The sequence below is a fragment of the Lygodium microphyllum genome, chromosome 19, assembly GCF_053477565.2.
Source record: "Lygodium microphyllum isolate KBCC chromosome 19, Lygodium_microphyllum_v1.1.10, whole genome shotgun sequence".
NCBI classification, from domain to species: Eukaryota; Viridiplantae; Streptophyta; class Polypodiopsida; order Schizaeales; family Lygodiaceae; genus Lygodium; species Lygodium microphyllum.
In genome coordinates this window covers 139,740,028-139,762,057 of record NC_141153.1, presented here as the reverse complement: position 1 = coordinate 139,762,057, position 22,030 = coordinate 139,740,028, and the positions used below count along the sequence as shown (strand labels likewise).

Here is a 22,030-nt window from a genome sequence, read left to right as displayed (position 1 = left end):
TCTACATACACGAGTTGCATGTGAAACCAGGTGTTAGATGCCGGTCAGTATTAGATGCGGGGGGGCTGCTCCTAAGTGCCCCCTCTGTTATCAGTCATAAAGCACGAGAGAGTTCTCTGTTTCTCCCCCCAGCCACGTCCAGGAAGTGCTGGCTAGACTTTCCCCAAGTGTTAGATGCCTGTCAGTATTAGATGCGGGGGGGCTTCTCCTAAGTGGCCCCTCTGTTATCAGTCAAAGCACGAGAGAGTTGTCTCTGTTTCTCCCAGTATTACGCCATAACTGTAACATTTCCTCCCCCTTAAGAATCGGTTTCGTCCGGTTTCGTCCTCGAAAACGATACTTGGAAGGTCCAACTGTAAATTGGGAAACCTTTTCCTTAAAGTACTTACTTGCTCCCATGTTGAGCTTTCTTTTGAACAATCTTTCCATTTGACCAGATATTCTTGATAAATAGTATTCCTTGTTCGTCTGTTACGAACATTCAAAATTCTTTTTGGTTCATGTGGATTAGATTGGTCATCTAATAGCTCCTCAATGTTATCATTTAAGATTAGATTATCTATATCACCCAGCTTCTTTCTTAGCTTACTTACATGAAAAACTGGACGCGTTTTACTACCAACTGGTAGTTGGAGCTTGTAAGCCTTTTCCCCCACCCTCTTAAGTATTGTGAAAGGACCACAATACCTAGGTGAAAGCTTTGGACATTGTCCCGTTTTCATGGTTTTAGTTTGTTCAGGCACCTTAAGATAGACCAATTCTCCTTCCTCAAAGGAGATGTCTCTTCGATGAGGATCTGTATAAGCTCTTACTCGATTTTGAGCTTTCTTAATATTTTCTTGTGCAAATTTTAACATATTATTCATATCCTCCAAAAAGTCCTTGGCTGCTTGAACCTTTTCCTTACGTAGCCCTACTGCATGAGGAGCTCTGGGCTGAAACCCATACATTAGCATAAATGGACTATATCCAGTGGAAGAGTGCTTGGCACTATTATATGCAAACTCTGCTATCGGTAGATACTCTTTCCAATTAGTTTGCCTTTTATTTACATATGCTTTGAGCATATCTTCAAGGATTTGGTTAACCCTTTCAGTTTGCCCATCAGTTTGCGGATGCTCTGCCGTACTCATGCTAAGTTTAGTATCCAACTTTCTAAATATAGCACTTGTAGAGTAAATAACCATTATCAATGGTAAAATTCTTTCACTTGAATCCCATTTAAGCAACCCCTGATGCTCCATTTTCTTGTTGAACATCCTTAGATATTCCTTCCTCAGTGGAGGCCCTTTCATTTGGATCCCCATTTTCTATTGCTTCCCATATGTTGGAATATGCTGGGTCAACTTGGCATTTTTCTTTTAAGGTTTTAAGTAAATCGGAAGTGAACTGAGTAAAACTCAATTCATTTATGATGGGCATTCTGCTGAGTGCATCAGCCACTATATTGTACTTTCCCTTTCTATACCTTATTTTGTAGTCGAACTCTTGGAGGAGTTTGGCCCATCTGGCTTTACGCCATTGTCGATCTGGTTGGTCATTAAGCCACTTAATGCTTTCATGATCCGACAAGATCCGTTCAGATAGTGCCTCCATTTCTTCATTGCATGTACTATTACATACAGCTCTCTCTCATAAACAAAATAATTCCGTTTTGTACAGTCTAGTTTCTTGCTTTCAAAAGCAATTAGTCGACCTTCTTGTAATAAGACCGCGCCTACTGCCCTATCACTAGCATCAACTTCAACCAGAATGGTTTATTGGGATCCACAATTAATAGTACTGGAGCTGTAGCAATAGCTACCTTAAGTTTTTGAAAACTTTCATTTTGGTTTGTTCCCCAATTAAAACTCTTCCCTTTCCCTTTAAGTTGGTCCATCATTGGAACAACTATCTTGGCATAATCTCAAATGAATCTACGATAAAATCCAGATAAACCTAGGAAGATCTGTAGCTCTTCTAGGTTGCTTGGAGATGGCCATTCAATAATTTCCCTAACTTTTTTTGGATCTATCTTGATTTCCTCTTTCGAGATAATATGCTCCAAATATTTGATCTCTTGTGCGAAGAATTCACATTTAGTTTTCTTCGTATAAAGAGAATGTGTTCTTAACAATTGAAATACTAATCGTAAGTGTTTCAAATGTTCTTTTCTTGATTTACTAAAGATCAAGATATCATCTAAGAAGACTACTACAAAGTGTCCTAGATAGGGCCGTAACACACTATTCATCAGCTTCATAAAGTAGCTAGTGCATTAGTGAGGCCAAAAGGCATCACCAAAAAATCATAATGCCCATATCTAGTACGAAATGCTATCTTAGGAACATCTTGTGCCTTAATTCTTACTTGGTGATAGCCTGATCTTAAGTCAATCTTTGTGAAGAATTTTGCCCCTTGTAATTGATCAAAAAGATCTTCCATTCTAGGCATAGGAAATTTATTCTTCGCCGTTATTTTATTAAGTGCTCTATAATCAACACAAAGTCGTATAGAACCATCTTTTTTCTTTACCAATAAAATTGGCGAAGTCCAAGGTGAATTGTTGGGTTGTATAAACCGTTTATCAAGGTAATCCTTAATTTGTCTTTCTTGGTGCTGCGTTTCACTTAACTTATAAGGTGGTTTAGAAATAGGGTGAGTATTCTTATTTGTATCAATTGGGTGATTTATATCATCTCTATCTGGTGGAAGGCCACTTGGTAAATCAGAAGGAAACACATCTTTAAATTCATCTAACAAACCACTTAATTCATTACTTACATTCAACTCACAAACATAAGAAAATTGTTGCTTTATATTACAAAATGTAAAAGTGTCTTGTACAGGAAGGGACCATAACATATTTACCTCACAAGCTTCCTTCTTTATCAGCTTCTGAACTTCAATGGAACACATCAAAGGGTTATTAGATACTTCATGTTCACCTTGAATCACAAAAGTCTTACCATCCCTTTCAAATTCCATTGTATTATGATGATAACTACGGTTTAAGGATGGTTCCAATCCCCATAGCCACTCCCTCCCTAAAGCAATATCAGCTCTTTTCATATTCATAATTTGGAAATCAGGTTTATCTTTATATCCTTGGATCTCAATTTCCAAATTGGATACCATTGTATCCCATATTTTATTATCTTGACCTTGCATCATACGAACAACATATTGATGCCTACTCTTTTGTTGGGGAAGTTTCAATTTTTTGACAAGTGCATTATTTATGAAGTTGTGGGTAGCAGAGTCATCAATCATGACTCTAACCCTCTTTCCAACTATCAATCCATTCACTCTAACTAAATCATGTGGCCCAAAAGTAGGCTGCCACATAGAAGTTGACATACAATATGTGTGTTGTACATCCATGTGCAAGACCTCTAAAGATTTATACTTTTCATGACCCTTTAATTCCAGGGTTTGCACTACATGGATTTGTTTCTCTTTTCCCTTGCTCTTGTCCTTATCCTTTCCTTTATCTTCCCTCTTTTTTCTTTGAGGGCAATTTGAGGCAGCATGGTTAGGAGATAGACAATTGAAACACAACCTTTTTTTTTTAGCCTTATCAAAGTCATGTTGACTTAACTACGGCCTTACATATTTTTTCTTTTTAAAGGGTTGTTTCTTACCCTTAAGGAATGGCATTTTCCTTTTAAATTTGCCTACAAATTTTGAGGCTTCAAATTCCTTAGTCTTGGGCTCTGTATGAGTGAGACTAGTGAGTGCACTTGTACGTGTATTATCTTCATTGATTAATGCAAATTTAATTGCCTCTTCAAGCATCTTAGGTGAACTCCTTTTCCCTTCCTTTTTACAGGCCTTATCTAGTCCCCTTATGAATCCTCTTGTCTTTTGAAATTCATCTATTCCCTCCAGTTTGAGGATTATCTCATGATACTCCTCAAGATATGTTAGCAAAGGTCTTCCCTTTTGTTTGACAAAATCCCAATCTTCCCAATTTCTTTCCATTTCATTTTCAGGAAGGAATTTTTTCAAAAAGACCGATTCAAATTGAGTCCAAGTTTCAGGTATTTTATTTGCCTCCTTTAAAGTTCTCCACCATTTATATGCCTTTTGGCTCCAAGGTTAAACTAGCCTCCATCGCTTGAAGATGTGGTGAAGTATTCTTTAATTTATGCAAATTTTTCCATTTTTGGAGGAAATTAAAGATAGTATCTTTATTTTTATCATTTTCCTCCCCATGAAACTGAGGGGGTTTCATATCTTTTAACATTGGGTTATCCCTCAACTTTTGGTGGGGTTCCCTAAAGTCTTGCATAGTCACATCTAGATCTTTTGATGAAGATGGAATGTCTGAGGTTTCTATCTTACCTTTATCCCTTTCTAGTAATAAGGCTAATTTTGATTTTATTTCTGTGAGTGGTTGAGTTAGCAACTCCATTTGAAACCCCTGTGCTTGCACGTGAGCAGTTAGGCCATCAAATTGTTCTCGTGTAGCAAAAAATTCTTCCCATTGTTCTTCTTGTATTTTCATTTCATGGGAATCCACCATAGGATGGTCCTCGGAATTAGAGCCTTCGGTTATCCCCTCTCTCTCTCTTTTCCCTATATTAATACACTAGAATTAGAAAGTAAATATAAGAAATTTGCATACAAGATGAGGTACTTCCCTGATTACAGTAATAGGGCAGATGTTGATGGCGTTTACAGCTTAGTGATAGCAAAAGACATGAGGAACATTACGACTTTCCTCCAATTTGAGCAGGTTGCGTGGGAATAAGACCTGTCAGGCAGGAACGCAGGATAAGGATGGGATTAAACACCCCCCGGCCAGGTTATGTATGAACAAATTGTGATCACCGTTGTAACTTTATGCGGGATTTCGCCCGACACGACTTGCGCCGTTCCACCGTGATCACGACACGAAGACTGCAGACGAAGCGTGATTGAAGCAGTTGAGACGGGTCCTGATCAGGTTTCAACGGAACAAAAATTGCTCTGATACCAGTGTTAGATGCCGGTCAGTATTAGATGTGGGGGGGCTTCTCATAAGTGCCCCCTCTGCTATTAGTCATAAAGCACGAGAGAGTTGTCTCTGTTTCTCCCCCCAACCACGTCTAGGAAGTGCTGGCTAGACTTTCCCTAAGTGTTAGATGTCGGTCAGTATTAGATGCAGGGGGGACTTCTCCTTAGTGCCCCCTCTGTTATTAGTCATGAAGCATGAGAGAGTTGTGTCTGTTTCTCCCAGTATTGCACCATAAATGTAACACCAGGGCACCACCCGAGGACGAGGAGTGGTGGTGTTGATCAAACAGGAGCTATAGTATAGAGTTTGCATCTTGGCACGAGACCCTTGCGGGAGTTGATATATGCTATTAGCGAGCCCTAGCAGCGCGCGCGAGAGAGAGAGAGAGAGAGAGAGAGAGAGAGAGAGAGAGAGAGAGAGAGAGAGAGAGAGAGAGAGAGAGAGAGAGGTCTCTTCGGAGACATCTGATAAAATTGGAACGATACAGAGAAGATTAGCACGGTCCCTGCGCAAGGATGACATGCACAAATTGAGAGAGAGAGAGAGAGAGAGAGAGAGAGAGAGAGAGAGAGAGAGAGAGAGAGAGAGAGAGAGAGAGAGAGAGAGAGAGAGAGAGAGAGAGAGAGAGAGAGAGAGAGAGAGAGAGAGAGAGAGAGAGAGAGAGAGTCCCCTTTCACACACCTCTCAGATGAGATTGTATACTACTCTAGACTGGTAGAGATTGTCTCGTAGGGTATTTTAATGCCAGGACATAGAGCAGATAGTGTGACATATGATTTTGAGGATCTAGGACGGCTACAGGTGATGGAGATTGAGAAGGTAGACACAAGGAGGGTTTTAGCTAATGCTAGGGAATATAGTACTCGCGATATGGCAAGTACCTGCTAGAGGTGGGGTTATGAGACCATCTCGTTATTTATAACAGGATGAAGAAGTGCTTGCGTCTAGAGCATTGACTTGCTTCCAACTTACTAGCTCCACCATAGTGGATTATGTACTAGGTTCCATTGGGATGATATAACTAGTTAGATCCTTCACGATCCCTGCTTGCCCTATCGAAGAAGATCAAACCAACATCATATCCTCCTCCCCATGCCCACAAGTGTGCGCCACCACTCACATCCAATCCACCCCTTTCTATTTCATGTACGAGCTAGTTGACATATACAACCATTGCCTCGATGATGGGCTCACATAGTTCGAACATGTTGCTCCTCTAGGGGTACTTATCTTCCAGCTTACTTCCATCCTACACTCAATCGCCCTTTGGAGCTTCTCACAGTCTACTCACATTAGCAGACTTAGATGACCTTGGACGATGCCTTAGAATAGATGGTACAGTGATGAGTGCAGTGAGCTATATAGACACCTTTAGATCGAGAAAGAATTAGGGTGTATTACATAGAGAGAGGCTAGCAGATATATGAGAACCTTGACTCACTGTAAATGGCGGGTATAGAAGGAGGCAGATTATTGAGATCTGTACGAGTTATTCATGAGCAGATATGTAGCCACAATATCACACAGACTATAGGAGCCAGATCGCCTTACACCCATCGATGTCCTGTAGATATGATACTCTTGTGTAGAGAGACTATACAATGTACCACACAAGCCACCGATTCCTCACCTATTGGAGCTTGGCCCTACCACATCCACCTTCTTCACACATGATATGGTGAGGACAGTGATAGAGTGCATACAACATGGATGATCGATGGATGACAATTGTATACACAGTGAGCACTTCATTTATGTAGTTAACAATTTGTCTCCTCTTCATGCTTTTATATTGAAGAGGGCCCCAACAGAAGGCTTTCTAGATGAGTAGATCATGCATACCATCATGCCCACCCACAAGTTTGGTGATCCCCTAGATCTTGGTAACTAGAGGACCATCATGGTGGGGCACACATCAGCTAAGATATATGGAGCAATGATGGAGATGGAGCTGGGTGCTGAACAAGAGAGAGAGAGAGAGAGAGAGAGAGAGAGAGAGAGAGAGAGAGAGAGAGAGAGAGAGAGAGAGAGAGAGAGAGAGAGAGAGAGAGAGAGTTCCCTGAATTTACGAAAAAAAAAGAGAGTTCCCTGAACTAAGGCCACCTTGTCTGCAGGCCGACCTCGTCGGCCTCCTCTCAGTCCCTGGTGACAAACCCTTGATCTTTTAAAAAGAAAAGAAGAAGAAGAAGAAAAAAAGAGAGACTTCCCTGGCATATAGCAATTTCCTCTATGTCTTTGCCATGTTGTGTATCTCTGTCTGCGTTTTGTACTGACAGTTTACACATGGTGGCTTAGAGCCATCGTGTATCTTGTGATTATCGTGTATCTTGTGACCAAGAAACCGTCCCCTCCGTCAACATAAAGATATACCCGCTAGTAGTTTTGCGAGTATCCAAGTCACATGCCATTTCTGCATCACAATACCCTTGTAGATCCAACGTGCCCTTGCTATAGCAAATACATTTTCTTTGTGCGCCCTTAAGGTACCGTAAGATACATTTCACTACTTCCCAATGTGCTTTCTCCGGATTTTACATGAAGCTCCTTACAACTCCCAGTGCATAAGCAATGCTAGGTCTAGTAGTAACCATGGCATACATGAGTGAACCACAAGCTTAAGATAGGGTGGAAAAGGTACAGCAAGAGGCTTAGCATCAGACATAGAAAAACGATCAAGTACTTTGCTGATGTACTTTTCTTGTGAGAGAAATAAGAGTTGTTGCTCTCTATCTCGTGTGACACGCATGCCCAAAATATGATCAACTGCACCCAAATCCTTTCTAGAAAAGACTGAATTCAAATGCCTTTTCAATGCATCAATGTGGCTTTTATGCTTACCGGCAATAAGCATATCATCCACATAAAGCACAAGTATAATAAGGCTTCCATCATCAGCCTTCTTAATATATAAGCAGTGATCTGCACTACTCCTTTTAAAACCATGTGAGAGCATGAAGGCATCAAATTTTTTTTACCATTGTGTAGGAGCTTGTTTCAAACCATACAAGCTTCTCTTAAGCTTACATGCCAAATGCTCCTTTCCATGTATAACAAAGCCTTCGAGCTGTTTCATGTACAGCTCTTCTTCTAGATCACGATGCAGAAATACAGTTCTAACATCCATTTGATCAAGTTCAAGATCCATAGATGCTACAATGGCAAATAACACTCGAAGAGTGATCATTTTGACAACAAGAGAAAATAGTTCCTGGAAATCAATGCCCTCCTTTTGTGTATAGCCCTTAGCCACAAGTCTGGCTTTGTATTTGGGTTGGCCATCCACACATTTGATTTTATAGACCCATTTGTTAGGAATGGCTTTTCTATCCTTGGGCAATGTAACCAAATCCCAAGTATCATTCTGATACAATGACTTCATTTCTTCCTGCATAGCTAGCTCCCACTTTTTCTTTAACCTCACATGATACAACCTCTTTATACAGAAGAGGCTCACCTTCGTCTGTGAGCAAAATGCAGTCCAAAGAAGGATCAAATCTTTCTATAGGTCTTCTAACACGTGTAGACCTTCTTACCCAATGATCTGTGTTATCAGTTAGTGGATCCACATCCAAGGGAATGCCAATGGTCTCATTGTTTGGCTGCTGAATTGCATGTTCAGGTTGCTGAAATACAATGTCAGGTTGCTGTAATTCATTTTGAGCATGCTGATTTTGGTGCTCAAGCTGATGTTCAGCCTTCCCTTGCCGCCCATTTTCATCTGGCTCAATGATGATATGCTAATTGTCATAATCAGCATGAAAAGGTGCTGAATTTTCAGTGGTTGATGGTTGCTCAAGTAATTGATCATGTTGAAATTTAATTTTTTTTTTTGTCTGAGTCATTAGATGTGACATTTTTCAGCAGTTTTGACTCATTGAATATCACATCCCGGTTGTGTAGCACCTTTTTTATGCTTGGAACCTAAACTCGATAGCCCATTTTACCTTCATCTCCATAACCCATGAAGATGCCTCTATGAGATTTCATGTCAAGTTTGATTTTGCTATCAACAGGTACATGTACATAACATTCGCAACCAAAGAGTCTTAGGTGGTCATATGAAGTAGGTTTGCCAGATCAAACCTCTTCACGAATGCCACTGTCAAGTGCATGATATGGAGATCGGTTGCAAATATGCATTGCGGTTTTAAGTGCCTCTCCCCGAAACGATTGCGAGAGATTAGCTGTGGACAACATGCACCGAATCTTCTCACATAACTTGCGATTCGTTCACTCAGCCACACCGTTAGAAGATGCGTTGTAAGGAGCTGTAAGCTGTCGTTTAATCCCATTGTCGTCACAAAACTTATTGAATTCTTTAGATACATACTCTTCCCCATTATCTATTCTTATGCATTTTAACTTTAGGTCTTTTTGAGTATTAATCAATGCATAGAACCTTTTAAAAGCATCCAATGCCTCACTTTTCTGCTTAAGCAAGTAGACCCATAGCTTCCTAGAGTGGTTATCAATAAAATACAAAATAATAGAAACCACTAGGAGTTTTTATTGGCATGATGTAAACATCAGAATGGACTAAATCCAAGATACATGCCTTTCTAGAGGCTCCATGAGACTAGGAATCCTTTATATATTTACCAAAAATATAATCATCACAAAAGTCAAGCTTTGAGCTTTTCACATCAACTCTTCCAAGTGAAGGGAGTGCTTGCAAACCCTTTTGGCTCATATGTCCAAGACGCTTGTGCCATAACTCCATGTGACTGTACTTCAGCAACCGCAATAAACTTTCTAAGAAGCGCTTTGCAGTAGAAATAATACAAAGTTCCCTTTTTACCACCTCTAGTGACTAGCATAGATCCTTTTTGTATTTTCCACATACCACCTGCAAAAGTAGTGAAGTAACTTTTACTGTCTATGTCACAACTCTATAGAAACAAAATTTGTATCCTTTTTCATTAATTTGTCTATATAATGATTTATTAAATTTGTTTCCTTTGCACTAATTAGATATAAAGAAAAGTGCATTGGAGCTGGCCACTGATGAGTAGTCACAGGCTATGGTGGACCCACGCGGTGGGTTAGAGAAAAGATAGTTCACACTTCCACCTATATGGCCTGATTGGGCGCCTGTGACCAGAACTCACGCATATCAGGGTTAGACTCGCACACAGAAAGAATTGATGCCTTGAAGTGTAGGCTAGATCCGCCAGAACAGACAGGTACAATCAACAAGATGGCATGATCATGAAATGCTTGTACAATGTGCATGTGTGGGCTGAAAGCTTGAAGTGCACATTTCTTTGCATAGAAAAGTCACATGAAGATTCTGATACCGTTTTTGCGATGTACACGGAAAAAGCTTTCATATGATACCCATATTGGGGGGTTCCTAAATTTTAGGAGATCCCTAAATTTTAGGAGCCTCGAATTAGCCTAAAAATGCTAGTCCTAAAAAGTAGAGATGTCATTCTAAAAATAGTAAATTCTGTACTCTGACTGTGCTCACTAAATTTGGTTGTTTCTATTCTTGACAGTATTGAGCCCAAAAAGGAAGGCCATAGAGAAGAGACAAGTGTCAAGACACTTGTCACACAAGTTTCCAAGTGTCCCACCACTTGTCACATCTCATGACATGTGGCTGGACACTTGTCTTGTGCTACTCCACTTTCCCCTTTTGTACTAGTTCTTCCCTCTCCTATAAATAAGAGCTCGTTTTTCTTCATTCAACATCATTTTTCTTTGCTGTAAACTCATGTACAACACCCACAAATAGCCAGAAATTGGTCCCATCCATCCCCATCATCATCCCCCACTTCTCCATTATCAAATTTCTCCATATTCTCTCTTCTATCATTGCTGTTTTACAGGACAACAAGCTTGTAAATTCATTACAACACCTCCTTCTCGAGCTCTTTCTTCCATTTTAGCAACAAAAAGCAAGCCCTATCCATGTACTGCTGATCAACGATAGAGAAAGGCTGATTTCCCCTCTTTCTTCTCTCATACTGTAAAGAAATCAGTTCTTATCATTGCGTAATAGATAATGCATGTGTGTTTGTACATCTTTGCATGATCTTGTGAGAGTGAGAATTACTTATCCTCACTCTCAAGTTGATTGTAATTGAGCTCTTCCCTAAGGGACTTGGGTTGAGGAGAAATACATTCCTTCGGGGGGGGAGGGAGGGCGGGGGGTAGCCCATCTTCAACCCTCAATCTTGTCTCTATTACTTTTATATTTTCATGGCTGTAATTTTGTGAGTAATTTTCATTTTCAGCTTTAAGTGTTCATTCTCTTTTATATTAAATCTCGAAAACAAGTGAATATCATAATTGTTAAGCATACTACGTTGTTCGGGTCGATTACAGTCTAGCTGCCCAACAGAAAGCAAGCTCTTCTTGATGCAAGGAACAAACCCAACATCATGAAGAATCAATTCTAGACCATTTTCTATAGCCAGGTGTATGGTGTCCATTCCTTGAATATCATATGCATGATTGTTGCCAAGGTAGACTTTTCCAAGATTACCTTCTGCATAAGTAGAAAATCACTCTAGAGATGGAGTTACATGAAAAGAAGCACCGCTGTGAACAATCCACGATTGTGACAAACCATCATGAGCTGACAACAAAGCATCTATCACATCTATTTTAGTGATATACATGTCCTCCACTGTCACAGCAAGCGGATGTGAAAATGCAACCAGCAAATCAGCATCTTTATCATCTTCTATTTCCTCAATACCAACACTAGGTACCACATTTGCTTTTTCTATCTCTTTAGGGGTAGAGCTGCCATCCTTGTCATTCTTTTGGCCTTTTGGATTAGCTTGCTTCTTACTTTCTTGTTCCTTTTTAAAGTATCTGCAATCGAGCTTTTAATGCCCTTTAAGACCACATAGATAACAAGTTACATCTTGCTGTTTTTCCTTGCTTTTGCTGTGATTTTTGTTTTTATTTGTTGCATTATATCTTTTTTCAAGTCTTTCTCTGACATTGCACGTTGATCCACCGTTTTTCCCACTTGCCTTGCGTCTAATCTCTTCATTCAGGATAGAACCACGCACATCATCTAATGTCAAGTTGGGGTTATTGGTCAATGACACCAGCAACGCTTCCCATGAATCGGGCAAGGTCATGAGCAAGAAGATGGCCCTTAATTTAGGATTAAAAGATGGCAATCCTGCATCCTATAACTAACTCAAAATACCAGCGAAAGCATTCAAATGCTCTGAGGCAGGTTTGGACTCATCAAGCTTTAAGTTGACCAACTTCCGCATGAGATGTACTTGATTGACAGGAGTTGGATTGTCATAAGTAGCCTTCAACTTTTCCCAAACTACATAGGCAGAATCAAGCCCCTTTATATCAACCAAGATATCATCTGTGACGGCCATTTTAATGTAAATAATGACTTTTTTTATTCGTTTTAGCCCAATTCTCTCTATCTATCTGCTTCCGCTTCACCTTTGCAAACTGGTATTAGAGCCAAGTGCTCAAGCAAGCCGTTGAGGAGTAGACGAGCATGCATCAGGTCGAGTGATTGGTCAGGTGTAACGTACAGACAACGACTGATCGGGTGCAAGCATAACAAATTTGCAGCCACTTGGAGTTATGGCATAAGAGATTAGGCCATATGAGCCAAAAAGGACTTGATGTCCTTATCTCTATGAAGAGGGTTGATGGAAAAGGCTCTAAACTTGATTTTTGTAATGAGTGTTAGTGTGGAAAGCAAATAAAAAATTCCTTTTACTCTGGTGTCTCACATAAGTCCAATGTCTTGGACTTAGTGCATTCTGATGTATGTAGTATACCCGTGAAATCGATGGGTGGTGCTGCATATTTTGTCTCATTTATTGATGACTGTTACAAGAAGATTTGGGTGTATTTGCTGAAAAAGAAAAGTAAAGTGCTTGCTGTTTTTAAAACTTTTCATGCATTTGTGACCACTCAGATAGGCAGAAAGTTGAAATGCTTGAGAACTGATAATGGGGGTGAGTTCACATCGAATGAATTTAAGTCCTTTTGTGACTTGCATGGTATTGGGAGGGAGCTTACAGCTCCTTACAGCTCTTCTTTAAATGGGGTGGCTGAAAGATATAACAGGACTTTATGTGAAAGAGTGTGGTGCATGCTGTCCATTGCTAATCTTCCTCATGCATTTTGGGGAGAGGCACTCAAAACCGCAGTTCGTATTTGCAACTGCTCTCCAAACAAGTCCTTAAATAATGGCATTCCTGAGGAGGTTTTGTCTGGCAAATCGGCCTCGTATGACCATTTTTGCATATTTGGCTGTGATGCTTTTGTGCATGTCAGGGATGAGGTGAGGAACAAACTTGACTCAAAATCCACCAAAGGCATCTTTATGGGCTATAATGATGAGGGTGAATTTGGCTACAGAGTGTGGTTACCTCAATCCAAGAAAATTATTCGCAGCCGTAATGTTGTGTTCAATGAGGCAAAATTGCTGAAAGCCACTTTAGCCTCTAATGAAGATTTGAAAAAGGTGAAGTTTCAGAGTTTGCAGCCACCTATTACTTTAGAAAATGAGCCTCAAGGTGCTATATCACAGGTTGAAATTGATGATCAGCCGGTTATCTTTGAGGTAGATGATGATGGACAGCAAATAGAAGCACAAGGAAGTCATGGACAGCAAGATAGGCTTGCTGATTATGAAAATGCAGGTGCTGGAAATGAAAATGAAGGTGCTGTACAGCATGAACAGCATGCTGAAAATGGCTTACAGCAGCCAATAAATGCTGAAAATAATATACCTCCAGATGTAGATCCAATTCCTGAAAATGTTGATCATTGGGTACGCAGGTCTATATGTGTAAGAAGGCAACCACATAGGTTTGAGCTCTCCTTGCATTATGTGATGCTTACAGATGAGGGTGAGCCTCTTACATAGAAAGAGGCCAAGTCATGTGAGTTCAGCAGTAAGTGGGAGCTAGCTATGCAGGAAGAGATTAAATCTTTATATGAAAATGATACTTGGGATCTTGTGTCACTATCCAAGAGAAGAAAGCCACTTCCAAACAAATGGGTGTACAAAGTCAAAATAGTTGATGGGAAACCCAAGTACAAGGCAAGGATAATTGCCAAAGGTTATGCGCAAAAGGAAGGGATTGACTTCCAAGAGGTCTTCTCACCTGTTGTGAAGATGACTACTTTACGTGTGCTTTTTGCTCTTACTGCTGTTTTGGATTTAGAGCTGTATCAAATGGATGTAAAAACAACTTTCTTGCATGGTGACATTGATGAGGAAATCTACATGAAACAGCCCGAGGGCTTTGTAGTTCTTGGAAAATAGCAGATGGTGCGTAAGCTAAAACGCAGCCTGTATGGGCTGAAGCAAGCACCACGGCAGTGGTACAAAAAGTTTGACACTTTTATGCTATCTCATGAGTTTACACGCAGCCATGCAGATCATTGCCTGTACATGAAAAAGGATACAGATGGCAGCCCCATCATACTTGTTTTGTATGTGGATGATATATTACTAGTTGGGAAAAGAAAGACTAGCTTGGATGCTCTAAAAAATCAGCTGAAATCAGCTTTCTTCATGAAAGATTTGGGGAATGCAGAGCATATTTTGGGCATGAGGATTCGTAGAGATAGAATGCAGAAATTGCTGTTTTTATCTCAAGAAAAGTACATTGGAAAGATACTAGACAGGTTTAACATGGCTGAAGCTAAGCCTTTTGGGGTACCTTTACCTCCTTATCTCAAGCTTAGCAAAGCCAACAGCCCGAAAGATGATGTGGAAGCAAATGCTATGGAGTTCCTTATGCATCAGCTTGTGGCTCTCTTTTGTATGCTATGGTTGCTACTCATCCAGACATTGCTCATGCAGTGGGAGTTGTTAGTAGGTTTATGTCAAATCTTGGCAAAGCACATTGGGAGGCTATCAAGTGTATTCTTTGATACCTTAAGGGTACACAAAGAAAAAGTATTTGCTATGGGCAAGGTATACTTAGTTTGCAGGGTGATTGTGATGCAGACATGGTAGGTGACTTGGACACTCATAGGTCCACCAGCGGGTATGTCTTTACAGTTGCTGGTGGGGCTGTTTCAGGTTGCAGAATATTGTTGCACTTAGTACCATTGAAGCTGAATATATATCAGCTACTGAAGCTTCTAAGGAAGCTATATGGTTGAGCAGACTTGCAGATGATCTCGGCATGTCTATGGGTACCGGAGTTTTGGGATGTGATAGCTAGAGTGCTGTATATCTGGCTAATAATGCCATGTATCATTCATGTACAAAGCATATAGATGTGCGATATCACTTCATCATATAGATTCTCGAAGATGGTCAAATCACATTGACCAAAATTAAAACACAAGATAACCCTGCAGATGTTCTAGCTCTGCACGAGCATTGTATTCAACTAGTGGGAGTTGGTTAGCTAGAGGTTCATTTCGGACCTTTAAGTGGGAGGTTGTTGGGATATAAAGGCCCGGCGACCTCCGTGTATAGCGCACACACATTGTATATGTGAATGCACCTTTTACGTGCCCTAAGTATAAATACATTTACCTCCACTATAGTGGAGCGCGTGGTTCCAAGAAGTTGATTGTTTGGCAATAGCTGCAGCCTGCCCTTGCCGGACGGGTCGACTTTTTACTTATATAGGAGCACAAGCTCACTCTCGCCAAGGCCTAGTGGATAGGAAAGGTTCACTCGGACAGTTCACATACTTACTGGGAGCACGCCATTGGTGCCTTGCCCACGGCAAGAGTGGAGGTGTATGCACCTCTATTGGCCTGAGCCTCACCGCTAGTGTATGAAACCACGGGACATTTGTGGCAGGGCGGGTTCTATGGATCAGATTGGATATTGGGGACTCGTGTCTTGGAGTCCTTAATGTCTATGCTCCTACTGAGGTTAGGGCATGCAACTGGTTTAGGGTGGAGATCGCAGCAGGACTCCCAAAGGTGGACCCTTGGATCGTTGGAGGAGACTACAACAATCTGGAGGCCTTAGAGGACTAGCAGGGTAGAGGCAGAAACTACCTGGGCATGGTTGGGGAGGAGCAAGAGGCATGGGAGGTCTTCCTACTGGCAGTAGGAGCACGCTATCCTTGGAGAGACCCAGCTTTTTCACAGGAGGGAGAGATTGTTGGATTTCTCTTGGGGATATAGGCGGCTAGGCAGAGTCCTAATGGAGCGGCTGGGCAGGTGCTATGTGGGAGAGTGGGGATGCTCTTGCAGAGGCTAGGTAGGACAGTTGGCGGGCACCACTTTGTCCAATCATTGCCCGGTTCTCCTGACACTTGACCCCCCACCATCTGCCCTAGATACGCGATCCTATTGGATCCCTGACTCGATCTATAGGAGGGAGGAGGTGAAGAGACAGATTGAGAAGATTTGGACTAGGGAATGGGGCAGGAGGGACTGGATCAGAGAAGTTGTAGAGTTCCTAGCGGAGTTGAGCACTATCTGCCAGGAGGCAGTCTTAGAGGCTAGGTAGCAGAGTTGAGAGGGGGAGAGAGCACTCCGACGGGAGCTAGCAGCCACGCAGAGATTACTACACGAGGCACCAGGGGATCCCATCCTCCATGCACAGGAGGTGCGGGCACGAGCAGCCATTCCTGGCCTAGAGGACAGATGTTCGGTCATTCTGTACCTGAGAAGCATTCTGGGCATAGAAAGGAGAGACAATGTGCAATCAATTTTTCCAAGTGCATCAGCCCTGCACTTCAGGAGAGCGGATACGCAGTCCTGTTTCAGCAGGAGAGAGCCTGAGCTAGAGGACAACGATGTAGATAGTAGGTCTCGGATCACATCCTGTCCCTCGTCACAGAGGAGATGGGATGCTCCCTTCTAGCCCCCGTCATAGACAAGGAACTAGAGGAGCCTTTTCATTCACAAGACGGGCGGAAAAGCGCGGGAGAGGATGGCCTCTCTAAGGCCTTTTTCACTACCTATTGGGAGGTGGTGAAGGACCCCTTACTGCTGGCCTTCGATGAGATTTTCACTTCTGGACGGATGCAAGGGAGTCTTTCAGTAGGTCTTATTAGTCTCCTCCCAAAGGTGGATACCCATTGGAGTTATCCCAGTGGAGACTTATCGCCTTGTTATTAGTGGCCTATAAGGCACTGGCAAAGATGATTGGTAGGTGACTTCGCCTTGTGCTTCCAGACATCATTCATGACACACAGACATGCTTTCTTTAGGATAGGAGCATCCCTGACAATGTCTTCACTTTGTTTGAGGCGACAGAGTGGGCTCAACATAGTGGTCAGGGATTGGTTGTACTACTCCTGGATTTCGAGAAGGCCAATGACAGGGTGGATTGGGACCTCTTAGAGGGCTCTACAGTGAGGTTGGGCTTCCCCCAGGCATGGATCTGTGGGGTCTCAACACTTTACAGATTGGCTACTAGCAAGGTTCTCATAGGTGGTAGGCGAGGGGAGGAGTTTTGACCAGAAAGATCGGTTCGGCAAGGCTATCCCCTGGCCCCGTACCTGTTCCTACTCTTTGCAGAGGCAGTCCCACTTCCTCAGGTCATGTGTGAGTGGGTTACGCAGCCTTCGACTTCAAATGAGAGGAGACAGAGTTGTTAAACTCAAGAGTATGCAGATGATATAGCACTCTACGTAGAGGACGATGAGTTGATGTTGGAGAGAGTGAGACTGGCTCTCGAAGTGTTCAGTATTGCAGTGGGAGCGAAAATCGACTGGCGAAAGTAGCTTGGTTTCCTTACAGACCCAGACTCTAGCACAGAGTGGGGCGTTCACTTGAGATTTAGATGGGTGTGCAGAGGGAAGACCGTTCATTACCTAGTGTTCCAGGTGGGACTTGACATCACTCTCGTGCAATAGTTTTTTCTAGTCCTTGACTCTATTCGGAGGAAGCTAACCTACTGGAGTACCGCTCGCCTGTCCCTAGCAGGCCGAGCCCTAGTGGTTAACTAGGTCCTCCTAGTGACGTCTTGGTACATCGCCTCGTGTTGGTGCTTCTCCTTGTCCTGTGCAGTACAGGTTCACCGCCTAGTGCAGAGCTTCCTGTGGGCTTGGTCAGACGGCTCCAGGGATTTCTGGGGGAAGGTGGTGTGGGTGACCATCATCCGGCATCGGTCAGAGGGAGGGATGGGGATCATAGATCGAGAGTATCAGAGTATGACTCTCTTGGGCAAGCTAGTAGTTCGCGGCCTCACACTAGGAGGGTAGACCTGGAAGGTTCTTGTTATATTTATAAGGTAAATTACAGGAAACAGACACGAGGCATGACCGTCCGGGGCCTTGGGCGCCCGAACGGGGTTTAGGGGAGCCTAGAATTAAAGAGAGTCCAAGAATAGTAGGACTCACCAAGAATTGACGGCTGGCAATCGGATCACGATGTGAGTTGCCAGCAATTAACTAGGCAAGGCTGGGAGGAGAAACGGATCTCGTGCCCTTTGAGTGTCGGACTGTATTCCTCTAGAATTCTTCTTCTTCATCTTCTCAGTCGCCTTCCATTGGTATCAGAGCCGCCATCGCATCTCGCTGGAGCCGTCGGGTTCTAATCTTGCTAGTCATTCGTGAAGCCTTGTTCAGGCGATTACAAGCGCAAGGGCCAGACGATTCGACTGACACGTCATCCGTCAATCGTTTAAGGTCGCCGCACGTCGTCCGTCAGTCGTTTAAGGTCACCACACGAAGTTGTAAACCGTGGTCGTGTGACGTCACGAAAGTGTGACATGCAGCAAGGAGACGAAAGGTGTGAGGCGACTGCTGTAAGCCATAACGAAAAGCATGAGAAGGTACTTCAGGTCCTACACGTCACACGGCTATTTACGAAGACCAGTTTTTCAGCAGATTCGTCTCCACTCGACTGAAGCCAGGAGTTAAATCGTTACCAGATGACTGAAGTCAGTCAGACCCGCTTTATATTTAGAAGATATACCGGTGGTTCATGTGATTGTTCCGTTTCTGCCAAAGAACTTCATTTCCAGCGTGACTGGTTTTCTGGTTTAGTCCGGGAAGACAAAATTGTTCCTTACTCTTCGGGCTTATTAGCAAAACCAGCAACAGTTGCCCTGCCATTATAACCAGGGAAGTACTTTACCTTGTATGCAAATTTTTTATCTTTGCTTTCCAATTCCAGTGTATTAATGGCAGAAAAAAGGAAAGAGGGAGTAATGGAAAGTTCTCGTTTTGGGGACCACCCTATGGTAGATCCCCATGAAACAGAAATGCAAGAAGAACAGTGGGAAGAATTCTTTGCTACACGAGAACAATTTGATGATCTTACTGCTCGTGTGCAGGCTCAGGGGGTTCAAATGGAATTTTTAACTCAAACACTCACTGAAATAAAATCTCAATTAACTTTATTGTTAGAAAGGGATAAAAATAAGATAGAAACCTCGGATATCCCATCTTCATCGAAAGATTTAGATGTGACTATGCGAGATCCTAAGGAACCCCACCACAAGTTGAGGAATAATCCAGTTCTAAACGATATAAAAGCCCCTCAGTTTCACGGGGAGGAAAAAGATAGAAATAAAGATACAATCTTTAATTTTCTCCAAAAATGGAAAGATTTACATAAACTTAAAAATACTCCACCACATCTCCAAGCGTTGGAGGCTAGTTTAACTTTGGGGCCCAAAGCGTATAAATGGTGGCGAACTTTAAAGGAGGCAAATAAAATACCTGAAACTTGGGCTCAATTTGAATCCGTCTTTTTGAAAGAATTCCTTCTTGAAAATGAAATGGAAAGAAATTGGGAAGATTGGGATTATGTTAGACAAAAGGGAAGACCCCTGCTGACATATTTGGAGGAATATCGTGAGATAATCCTCAAATTGGAAGGAATAGATGAATTTCAAAAGACAAGAGGATTCATTAGGGGACTAGATAAAGCCTGTAAAAAGGAAGTAAAAAGGAGTTCACCTAAGATGCTGGAAGAGGCAATTAAATTTGCATTAATCAATGAAGATAGTATGCGTCCAGGTACACTCACTAGTCTCATTGATACGGAGCCCAAGTCTAAGGAATTGGAAACCTCAAAATTTGTGGGCAAATTTAAAAGAAAAATGCCATTTTTAAAGGGAAAAAAATAACCTTTTGAAAAGAAACAATATGTGAGGCCAAAGTTAAGTTCAGATGACTTTGACAAAGCCAAAAAAGAAAAGCTGTGTTTCAATTGCCTATCCCCTAACCATGCTGCTTGGAATTGCCTTCAAAGGAAAAAAGGGGGAAGACAAAGGAAAGGATAAGGACAAGGGCAAGGGAAAAGAAAAACAAATCCATCTAGTGCAGACCTTAGAATTAAAGGGGCATGAATGGTATAAATCTTTAGAGGTCTTGCACATGGATGTACAACACAAGTGTTGTATGTCAACTTCTATGTGGCAGCCTACCTTTGGCCCACATGATTTAGTTAGAGTGCATGGATTGATAGCTGGAAAGAGGGTTAGAGTCATGATTGATGACTCTGCTACACATAATTTTATAAATTATGCACTTGTCAAAAAATTACAACTTCCCCAACAAAAGAGTGGGCATCAATATGTTGTTCGTATGATGCAAGGTCAAGATAATAAAATATGGGACACAATGGTATCCAATTTGGAAATTGAGATTCAAGGATATAAAGATAAACTTGATTTCCAAATTATGAACATGGAAAGAGCCAATATTGCTCTAGGGAGGGAGTGGCTATGGGGATTGGAACCATCCTTAAAATGTAGTTATTATCATAATACACTGGAATTTGAAAGGGATGGTAAGACTTTTGTCATTCAAGGTGAACATGAAGTATCGGATAATCCTTTGTTGTGTTCCACTGAGGTTCAGAAGCTGATAAAGAAGGAAGTTTGTGAGGTATATATGTTATGGTCTCTTCCTGTACAAAACACTTTTACTTTTTGTAATATAAAGCAACAATTTTCTTATGTTTGTGAGTTGAATATAAATAATGAATTAAGTAGTTTGTTAGATGAATTTAAAGATGTGTTTCCTTCTGATTTACCAAGTGGCCTTCCACCAGATAGGGGTGATATAAATCACCCAATTGATACAAATAAGGATACTCACCCTATTTCTAAACCACCTTATAAGTTAAGTGAAACGCAGCACCAAGAAGTTGAAAGACAAATTAAGGATTACCTTGATAAAGAGTTTATTCAACCCAGTAATTCACCTTGGGCTTCGCCAATTTTATTAGTTAAAAAAAAAGATGGTTTTATACGACTTTGTGTTGATTATAGAGCACTTAATACGGTGAAGAATAAATTTCCTATGCCCAGAATGAAAGATCTTTTTGATCAATTACAAGGGGCAAAATTCTTCACAAAGATAGATTTAAGATCAGGCTATCACCAAGTAAGAATTAAGGCACAGGATGTTCCTAAGACAGCATTTCGTACTAGATACGAGCACTATGATTTTTTGGTGATGCCTTTTGGCCTGACTAATGCACCAGCTACCTTTATGAAGCTGATGAATAGTGTCTTACGGCCCTATCTAGGACATTTTGTAGTAGTCTTCTTGGATGATATCTTGATCTTTAGGAATCAAGAGAAGAACATTTGGAACATTTACAATTAGTATTCAAACTGTTAAGAACACATTTCCTTTATGCGAAGAAAACTAAATGTGAATTCTTTGCACAAGAGGTCAAATATTTGGGGCATATTATCTCGAAAGAGGGAATCAAGATGGATCCAGAAAACGTTAGGGTAATTATTGAATGGCCATCTCCAAGGAACTTGGAAGAGCTGCAGATCTTCCTAGGTTTATCTGGATTTTATCGTAGATTCATTCGAGATTATGCCAAAATAGCTGTTCCAATCACAGACCAACTTAAAGGGAAAGGAAAGAGCTTTAATTGGGGAACAGACCAAAATGAAAGTTTTCAAAAACTTAAAGTAGCTATTGCTACAACTCTAGTATTATTAATAGTGGATCCCAATAAACCATTTGTGGTTGAAGCCGATGCCAGTGATAAGGCGATAGGTGTGGTCTTGTTACAAGAAGGTCGACCAGTTGCTTTTGAAAGCAAGAAATTAGACCGTGCAAAACAGAATTATTCTGTTTATAAGAGGGAGCTGTATGCAGTAGTACATGCAATGAAGAAATGGAGGCACTATCTGTA

The 22,030-nt window shown here is 41.5% G+C and overlaps 1 protein-coding gene and 1 non-coding gene across 7 annotated transcripts in view; both read left to right on the top strand.

Moving 5' to 3' along the window:
- LOC148020437 (K(+) efflux antiporter 5-like) overlaps positions 1 to 22,030 on the top strand; it is a 178,845-nt gene that overhangs the window by 100,431 nt on the left and 56,384 nt on the right. The gene's annotated exons all lie outside the window — the stretch shown is intronic.
- Positions 5,430 to 5,532, top strand: LOC148020438 (U6 spliceosomal RNA). Its single transcript, XR_015695008.1, has one exon. It is a non-coding gene; the product is annotated as a U6 spliceosomal RNA (small nuclear RNA).